Source organism: Manacus candei, unplaced genomic scaffold (assembly GCF_025592945.1).
Source record: "Manacus candei isolate 608988 ecotype Guabito, Panama unplaced genomic scaffold, ASM2559294v1 h1tg000009l, whole genome shotgun sequence".
In the NCBI taxonomy this organism is placed as follows: Eukaryota; Metazoa; Chordata; class Aves; order Passeriformes; family Pipridae; genus Manacus; species Manacus candei.
In genome coordinates, this window is record NW_026138057.1 from 4,287,040 (window position 1) to 4,297,500 (window position 10,461).

General features: G+C 44.6%; 1 long non-coding RNA gene across 1 annotated transcript; it reads right to left on the minus strand.

Annotated features, from left to right (window-relative positions):
* Nucleotides 1–7,881: 7,881 nt before the first annotated feature.
* Nucleotides 7,882–9,919, minus strand: LOC127466450 (uncharacterized). Its single transcript, XR_007902708.1, has 3 exons — nt 9,673–9,919; nt 9,314–9,336; nt 7,882–8,269 (listed from the first exon to the last, which is right to left on the minus strand). It is a non-coding gene; the product is annotated as an uncharacterized LOC127466450 (long non-coding RNA).
* Between the last annotated feature and the right edge of the window lie 542 nt (nt 9,920–10,461).

Consider the following 10,461-nt stretch of genomic DNA (forward strand, 5'->3'; position numbering starts at 1 on the left):
ACCTCACACTGCATCCCGCAACCAGAGGGAGCCTCGGGTTGGACCTGGCAACCACAATAGACTGCACCCTAATAGACCAGCGTCCTCAGAAAATACCGATAGGAGTGCACAGGCCGGTGTTAATTGACGGCAAACCAGTGGGGGCTTTGTTAATAGGTCGGTCCTCGTCCACAATGGCTGGATTAACTGTTTTAGTGGGACTGATTGATGCCGATTAAACTGGAGAAATATCAATCATGGTAAATACACTATTTCCACCTTTGCATATACCGGCCAGATCTCGTATCGCACAACTGATACCGCTCCCTCAGATCGCTCCTGGACCATCGGATAAGCCCGAACGAGGAGATCAGGGCTTCGGATCTACTGGTGCATCGGTTCTGCTAACAATAGATTTGACCAGACGACCATGAAAAGCTATCCAGCTCCAATGGAACTCACAAACTGCACATTTAATTGCTCTTTTGGATACGGGAGCTGACGTCAGCATTGTTGCAGCTCACAAGTGGCCCACATCGTGGCCCTTGGTAAACTCAAGAGCAACAGTTGCAGGAGTGGGTGGTCTGACTCTGGCGAAAAGGTCCCCACCGATAACTATCACGTTGGATGAAATGACTGTGAACTGTACGGTGTCTGTTCTCCCCCTACCCAATGGAGTACAAGCATTAATAGGGAGAGACATTCTCGCTCAGATGGGAATGGTTCTGACCAATGAACCAAGATCCTCTTTAGCATGATGGCCATTGCCTGGACTTTCCCGATCCCGCTCCAATGGAAGACAGAAACGCCGGTGTGGGTAGAGCAATGGCCCTTAAAAAGGGAAAGTCTTTTACAGGCACATGCGTTAGTGTCAGAGCAGTTACAACAGAGGCATTTGCGTTTGTCAACTAGCCCATGGAATACTCCTATTTTTGTGATCAGGAAGAAATCTGGGAAATACAGGCTGTTACATGATTTACGTGCAGTAAATGCCCAGATGCATACGATGGGGGCATTACAACCAGGACTGCCAAATCCAGCTATGATCCCACAAAATTGGTTCCTGTTAATAATCGATCTTAAGGACTGCTTCTTCACTATTGCATTACATGAGCAGGATCGTCAGCGTTTTGCATTCACTATTCCTGCTATAAACAAGGAAGGACCAACGCAACGTTATGAGTGGACTGTGTTGCCTCAGGGAATGAAGAATTCTCCCACTCTTTGTCAGCTCTACGTGGATGCTGCATTACAGCCAATCAGAAAATCATGGCCCTCGACAGTCATTTACCACTACGTAGACGATTTACTGTTCGCCCAGCCGACTAAGTTTACAAAAGATGAAAACCAGCAGCTGGTTAATCAGTTGCAGCAGCAAGGTTTAGTCATAGCCACTGAGAAAATTCAAGAATCCAGTCCCTGGCATTATTTAGGCTGGCAAATCACAGACTCTGTCGTTCGACCTCAGAAATTGTCTATCAATATAGAGATTGCCACCTTGCACGATGCTCAGAGACTCTTAGGAGACTTACAGTGGCTGCGTCCAGTAGTGGGAATACCTAATGAGTGGCTAGAACCCCTCAGACCGCTATTAAAGGGTACAGACCCTTCAACAGCAGTAACTGTCACCCTGGAACAGCAAAACCTCTTACATCAGATTACGGTCAGTATTGCTGATCATGTCACACACCAACGGATAGAGGGTGTACCTGTCAATCTTACTATCTTGGCAGGAGAAAAGCATTTTATGGGAGCCCTCACGCAGCAAAAAATAAAAACGGGGGACAATCAAAAGCGGCTTGCAACATCAACTAAAGGGCAACAAATTGTGTTAGAATGGCTGACAACATCTTTGCAACCACGCAGAACAGTCCAAGAAAGGATTCGGACTTTATCAGAGCTCATTCATCAATGGATTATAGGGCTGGGAGAAGGAAATGCTAGAGCAGATCGTCTAGTGTCAACAGTGACAGAAGCTCCTGTATCTCCTTTCCTGAGAGCACGTGAGGCTCATGCTGTATATCATCAAAATGCAAAAGGTCTCAGTCACTCATATGGACTGTCAATTGAAGATGCCAGAGCAATAGTGAAAGCATGCCCTATTTGCAGTCAGCAAAATAAAGGAGTAGGCCTCGGAGTGGGAGTTAATCCCAAAGGACTAAAAGCTAATGAGTTGTGGCAAACGGATGTCACACATGTTCCTGCTTTTGGTCGATTGAAATACATGCATGTGTCAATTGACACCTACAGTCACTTCGTATGGGCTACGCTGCAGCCAGGAGAAAAGGTCCAAGATGTGAAGCGTCATCTGACAGATTGCTTTGCTGTCATGGGAGTCCCTAAAACGTTAAAAACAGATAACGGACCTGCCTATGTTAACAAGATTCTGAGACAATTCTTGCAGCAATGGGACATAAAGCATGTTACGGGCATAGCTCATTCGCCTACTGGACAAGCTATAGTAGAGCGAATGAATGGAACAATTAAAAGCTACCTTGAGAAATACAAAGACATCAGGGATGCCCGAGAGAGAGTTAGCAAAACTCTTTTTGTCCTTAACCATTTGTGTATTTTCGGAGATGATTCAGTACCTCCTATCGTCAAACATAATCAGAAAGAGCAGGTGTCAAAAGGACCACCCATGAAGGTTCATTATTGGAATCCTAAAACTGGGATGTGGGAAGGTCCAGCAGAAGTCATCTTTATAGGCCGAGGCTACTTCTGTGTGTCTACTTCTACAGGTACCCTGTGGGTTCCCAGTCGTTGGGTCAAGCCAGCAATTGAGAGCCCTGGAGAACGAGGAGGAGAGACAACTGTGGTGCCTGCAGCCTCACCTGACCTTACACCACCACCTCCAGCCTCTTCAACACCTGATTCCCCTGCATCTGCTGAAGAGGGAGACACTGGAACAACATCTGAATTAACTGAGTAACTGTACACAAAGAAACTGCAAGACTTACGTGCCTGGACTTGATTTACTGTTTTTGTGTATTAGTATAGCAAAGATGTTAGGATTTCTGTCTATTTCATTGTACGGCTATGTAATAGGTTTTCTTCTTTTCACGGGTATGATTGCCAATGTTGGGGCTCTTCACACCATTGACCCTCGGAAAAACATATGGGTCACCTGGGCAAATCAAACAGGACAATCATCCTTTTGCTTGTCCTTGGCATCTGCCTCAGATCCTTTTCGTACTTGCTTATTTGGTATGCCTTTTAACTCGGTATATAAGTTAAACTTACTATTTGCTGGTTGGGTTTCATCATCATGTGGGAATGAAATAATTATCTCTAATACATCTGCGTGCCTTATAAAAGCTCTCAATACCTCTTTACCCCAGAGTCCCCAGGAGTTAGACTTAATGGGATCATTGTCTGTATGTAATACAAGTGATAATGGGACTCAAACTTGCTTTATGCTAGGAACATTTCATTTTGAGTTAAGTGCACATCAAAGCCATGATTTGTCTAGATGGACTAATGTCACTTCACGTACCCCAGGGTTTAATTATAAAAATGTAGGAGACTATTGTGGCACTAACAATACTAACAACCAGAGCCTTGGGGCATATGGAGCTGAAGCCAAACTTTCCTCACCAGGTATTTGGGTTAACAACACTATACGTGCCTTACCACCAGGTGTATTTCTTATTTGTGGTGACAGAGCTTGGCCTGGCATTCCTGTACATGCCTTCGGAGGGCCCTGCTATATAGGGTCACTTACGCTGTTATCCCCATCCTTTTTACAGCTTTTTAATCTAACTTCATCACGCAAACAAAAGAGGAACCTAAACCAACTTTCCTCAGATTGTGATGACAAAGTAGAACTACGGGGTAGAACAGCTACTGTCTTTGGATCTATTGTCCCAGGTGCAGGCACGGCACAGGCATTAACATCCATTCGCAAACTTGCATGCTGGGCTGTAAAACAATCAAATGTCACCACCCGAGTAATAGCAGAACTTGCACAAGACGTTGGTAGTCTACGTCATGCTGTCCTACAAAATCGAGCTGCTATTGATTTTCTGTTGTTAGCACAAGGCCATGGCTGTAAGGACTTTGACGGTATGTGCTGTTTTAATCTTTCAGATCACAGTAACTCCATACATAAACAACTGCAATGGTTAACAGATCATACAAAGAAAGTGACAGTAGCGACTAGTCCTATAGACTCATGGCTTCAATCTATCTTTGGTTCTATATCTGAATGGGCTCTAAGTTATATTAAGGAAGGCCTATGATGGATATTGACAGTTATTGTAATCTTAGTAATAGCTCGTGTTGCCTTTTCTTGTATTACTAGATGTGTAAATACTACGACAAAGAAAGCATTGTTGGCCCATAATAAAAACGGGGGAATTGTAGAGGATTGGTTAGAAATGCGAGGGCATATGAACATGGCTAAGGCTATGGATGAGCTGCTAAAGTATAAGACTACTGCTAAAGTATAAGCAGTTTCCCTAGGCCCATGAGAAAGTTTGAGATAGCAGGACCCTGAGAAAGGGCAGTGTCCTTGGGTTTTCTAAATTGAGCTGAAAAACAGGAGCTAGGCATTACCAAAACAAAGGCACTTAATGAGCCACCTGTGTAAACAATGGAAAGCAGTTAAGATGATATCACCACCTAACTGAGTACCAATAATGAGCCTATCTTCTGTAATATTCATGAACCTATAATAGAGTGTATATTAAGCTACTGCCAATCTGCAATAAACGAAGTTCCTGGATTCTCACATAGACGCGCCTAGAGTTTTCCGTCGCGACGTATTATAAACCTCAACCAAAATGGTACCCTAAGCCTAAATATAACCCTAACGCTAACCCCAACCCTAACCCTAACAATAATCCAAAACCTAACCCGAACCCTGAAACTAAACCTCAACCTAACCCTACCACTAACTGCAAACCCTAACCCTAACCGTAACCCTAACCCTAAAGTCTAAACTTAATCCTAACCCTAACCCTAAATCTAACACCAAACCTAAACCTGACCCTAAACCCTAACCCTAACCTGAACACTAAACCTCACCCTAACCCTAACCCTAACAATAACACTAACACTAACACTAACTAGAACCCTAAAACGTAACCCTAATACTAACCTTAAACCCCAATGGTACGCTTATCCTGAACCTAAACCCTAATGGTACCCTAACCCTAAATATAACCCTAACCATAACCCTAACCCTAACCCCTAACCCTAACACCTAACCCTAACCTTAACCCAAAAGCTAACCCCTAACCCTAACCCCAACCCTAACCCTAACCCTAGTCCTGACCCTAACCCTAACCGTAAACCTTAAACCTAACACTAACCCTTACCCTAACCTTAAACCCCAATGGCACCGTTATCCTAAACCTAAACCCTAATGGCACCCTAAGCCTAAATATGACCCTAACCCTAACCCTAACCCTAACCGTAACCATTAAACCTAACCCTAACCCTAACCTTAAAGCCCAATGGCACCCTTATCCTAAACCTAAACCTTAATTACACCCTCCCGCTAAATATAATCCTAATGCTAACCCTAACGCTAACCCTAACCCTAACCCTAACCCTACCCTTAAAACCAAATGGCACCCTTATCGTAAACATAAATCCTAATGGTACCCTAACCCTAAACCTAACCCTAATGCTAAATCTAACCCTAACCCTAATGCTAACCCTAACCCTAATCCTAACCCTAACCCTAACCCAAAAACCTAAATTAAAACCCCAATGCCACACTTATCCGAAACCTATACCCTTATCGCACCCTAACCCTAAATATAACCCTAACCCTAATGCTAACCCTAACCCTACCCTTAAAACCCAATGGCACCCTTATCCTAAAACTAAACCCTAATGGCAACCTAACCCTAAATATAACCCTAACGCTAACCCCAACCCTAACCCTAACCCTAACCCCAATCCTAATGGCACCCTAACCCAAAATCTAACCCTAGCCCTAACCCAAACCCTAACCCTAACCTTAAACCCCAATGGCACCCTTATCCTAAACCTAAACCCTAATGGCACCCTAACCCTAAATCTCACCCTAACCCTAAACCCAACTCCAAACTCCAACCCTAACACGAACCCTAACACTAACACTAACTGAAACCCTAAAACCTGACCCTAACCCTAACCCTAAATTTACACCCCAATGCCACATTTACCCTAAACCGAAACCACAATGGCACCCTAACTCTAAATCTAACCCTAACCCCAACCCTAAACCTAACCTTAAAACCCAATGGCACCCTTATCGTAAACCTAAACCCTAATGGCACCCTAACCCTAAACCTATCCCTAACCCAAACCTAATCCTAACCCTAACGCTAACCCGAACGCTAACCCTAACCCTAACCCTAACCCTAACCCTAACCCTAACCCTAACCCTAACCCTAACCCTAACCCAAACCTAATCCTAACCCTAACCCGAACGCTAACAGTAACCGTAACCCTAAAACCTAACCCTAACCCTAACCCTAACCCTAACCCTAACCCAAACCTAATCCTAACCCTAACCCGAACGCTAACAGTAACCGTAACCCTAAAACCTAACCCTAACCCTAACCCTAACCCTAAATTTACACCCCAATGCCACACTTATCCTAAACCTAAACCCTAATGGCACCCTAACTCTAAATCTAACCCTAACCTTAACCCTAGCCCTAACCCTAACCCTAACCCTAACTCTAACCGTAACCCTAACCCTAACCCTAACCCTAACCCTAACCCTAACCCTAACCCTAACCCTAATCCTAACCCTAACCCTAACCCTAACCCTAACCCTAACCCTAACCCTAACCCTAACCCTAACCCTAACCCCAACCCCAACCCTAACCCTAACCCCAAACCCTAACCCCTAACCCTAACCCTAACCCTAACCCTAACCCTAACCCTAGCCCTAACCCTACCACTAACTGCAAAGCCTAACCCTAACCCTAACCCCAATCCTAATGGCACCCTAACCTAAAATCTAACCCTAGCCCTAACCCAAACCCTAACCCTAACCTTAAACCCCAATGGCACCCTTATCCTAAACCTAAACCCTAATGGCACCCTAACCCTAAATCTCACCCTAACCCTAAACCGAACTCCAAACTCCAACCCTAACACGAACCCTAACACTAACACTAACCGAAACCCTAAAACCTGACCCTAACCCTAACCCTAAATGCCACATTTACCCTAAACCGAAACCACAATGGTACCCTAACTCTAAATCTAACCCTAACCCTAACCCTAAATTTACACCCCAATGCCACATTTACCCTAAACCAAAACCACAATGGCACCCTAACTCTAAATCTAACCCTAACCCCAACCCTAAACCAAACCTTAAAACCCAATGGCACCCTTATCGTAAACCTAAACCCTAATGGCACCCTAACCCTAAACCTATCCCTAACCCAAACCTAATCCTAACCCTAACGCTAACCCGAACGCTAACCCTAACCCTAACCCTAACCCTAACCGTAACCCTAACCCTAACCCTAACCCAAACCTAATCCTAACCCTAACCCTAACCCTAACTCTAACCGTAACCCTAACCCTAACCCTAACCCTAACCCTAACCCTAACCCTAACCCTAACCCTAACCCAAACCTAATCCTAACCCTAACCCTAACCCTAACTCTAACCGTAACCCTAACCCAGACCCTAACCCAAACCCTAACCCTAAATTTACACCCCAATGCCACACTTATCCTAAACCTAAACCCTAATGGCACCCTAACTCTAAATCTAACCCTAACCTTAACCCTAGCCCTAACCCTAACCCTAACCCTAACCCTAACCCTAACCCTAATCCTAACCCTAACCCTAACCCTAACCCTAACCCTAACCCTAACCCTAACCCTAACCCGAACCCTGAACCTAAACCTCAACCTAACCATACCACTAACTGTAAACCCTAACCCTAACCCTAAAGCCTAAACTTAACCTTAACCCTAAACCTAACCCTAAATCAAACCCCAACCCTAACCCTAACCCCAAACCCTAACCCTAACCCCTAACCCTAAACCCTAACCCCTAACCCTAACCCTAACCCTAACACTAAACCTCACCGTAACCCTAACCCCAACCCTCACCCTAACCCTATCCCTAACCCAAAAACGTAAATTAAAACCCCAATGCCACACTTATCCGAAACCTATACCCTTATCGCACCCTAACCCTAAGTCTAACAATAAACATAACCCTAACCCTAACCCTACCCTTAAAACCCAATGGCACCCTTATCCTAAACCTAAACCCTAATGGCAACCTAACCCTAAATATAACTCTAACGCTAACCCCAACCCTAACCCTAACCCTAACCCTAACCTTAAACCCCAATGGCACCCTTATCCTAAACCAAAACCCTGATGGCACCCTAACCCTAAATCTAATCCTAACCCTAACCATAACCCTAACCCTAACCATAACCCTAACCCTAACCTTAAAACCCAATGCCACACTTATCCTAAACCTAAACCCGAATGGCACCCTAACCATAAATCTAACTCTAACCCTAACCCTAACTCTAACCCTAAATCTAACCCTAACCTTAACCCTAACCCTAACCCTAACCCAGACCCTAACCCTAACCCTAACCCTAAATTTAAACCACAACGGCACCCTTACCCTAAACCTAAACCCTAATGGTACCCTAACTTGAAATCAAACCCTAACCCTAACCCTAAACCTAACACTAACCCTAACACTAACAGAAATCGTAACCCTAAAACCTAATCCTAACATTAACCCTAAGCCTAACACAAACCCTTATCCTAAACCTAAACCTAATGACACCCTAACCCTAACCCTAATCCTAACGCTAATACTAACACTAACCCTAACACTAACACTAACCGTAACCCTAACCCTAAACCTAACCCGAACCCAAAAACCTAAATTTAAACCCCAATGCCACACTTATCCGAAACCGGTACCCTTAAGGCACCCTAACCCTCAGTCTAACCCTAACCCTAACCCTAACCCTAACGCTAACCCTAACGCTAACCCTAACCCTAACCCTAACCCTAACCCCAACCCGAACCCTAACCCTAATCCTAAACCTAACCCGAACCCTGAACCTAAACCTCAACCTAACCCTACCACTAACTGTAAACCCTAACCCTAACCCTAAAGCCTAAACTTAACCTTAACCCTAAACCTAACCCTAAATCAAACCCCAACCCTAACTCTAACCCTAAACCCTAACCCTAACCCCTAACCCTAACCCTAACACTAACCCTCACCCTAACCCTAACCCTAACCCAAAAACGTAAATTAAAACCCCAATGCCACACTTATCCGAAACCTATACCCTTATCGCACGCTAACCCTAAGTCTAACAATAAACATAACCCTAACCCTAACCCTACCCTTAAAACCCAATGGCACCCTTATCCTAAACCTAAACCCTAATGGCAACCTAACCCTAAATATAATCCTAACGCTAACCCCAACCCTAAACCTAACCCTAACCCTAACCCAAACCCTGAACCTAACCCTCAACCTAACCCTACCACTAACTGCAAACCCTAACCCTAACCCTAACCCCAACCCTAATGGCACCCTAACCCAAAATCTAACCCTAGCCCTAACCCAAACCCTAACCCTAACCTTAAACCCCAATGGCACCCTTATCCTAAACCTAAACCCTAATGGTACCCTAACCCTAAATCTCACCCTAGCCCTAACCCAAACCCTAACCCTAACCTTAAACCCCAATGGCACCCTTATCCTAAACCTAAACCCTAATGGCACCCTAACCCTAAATCTCACCCTAACCCTAAACCCAACTCCAAACTCCAACCCTAACACAAACCCCAACACTAACACTAACCGAAACCCTAAAACCTAACCCTAACCCTAACCCTAAATTTACACCCCAATGCCACATTTACCCTAAACCGAAACCACAATGGCACCCTAACTCTAAATCTAACCCTAACCCCAACCCTAAACCTAACCTTAAAACCCAATGGCACCCTTATCGTAAACCGAAACCCTAATGGCACCATAAACCTAAACCTATCCCTAACCCTAACCCAAACCTAATCCTAACCCTAACGCTAACCCGAACGCTAACAGTAACCGTAACCCTAAAACCTAACCCTAACCCTAACACTAACCCTAAATTTACACCCCAATGCCACACTTATCCTAAACCTAAAACCCAATGGCACCCTAACTCTAAATCTAACCCCAACCTTAACCCTAGTCCTAACCCTAACCCTAACCCTAACCCTAACCCTAACCCTAACCCTAACCCTAACCCTAACCCTAACCCTAACCCTAATCCTAACCCTAACCATAACCCTAACCATAACCCTAACCCTAACCTTAAAACCCAATGCCACACTTATCCTAAACCTAAACCCGAATGGCACCCTAACCATAAATCTAACTCTAACCCTAACCCTAACTCTAACCCTAAATCTAACCCTAACCTTAACCCTAACCCTAACCCTAACCCAGACCCTAACCCTAACCCTAACCCTAAAT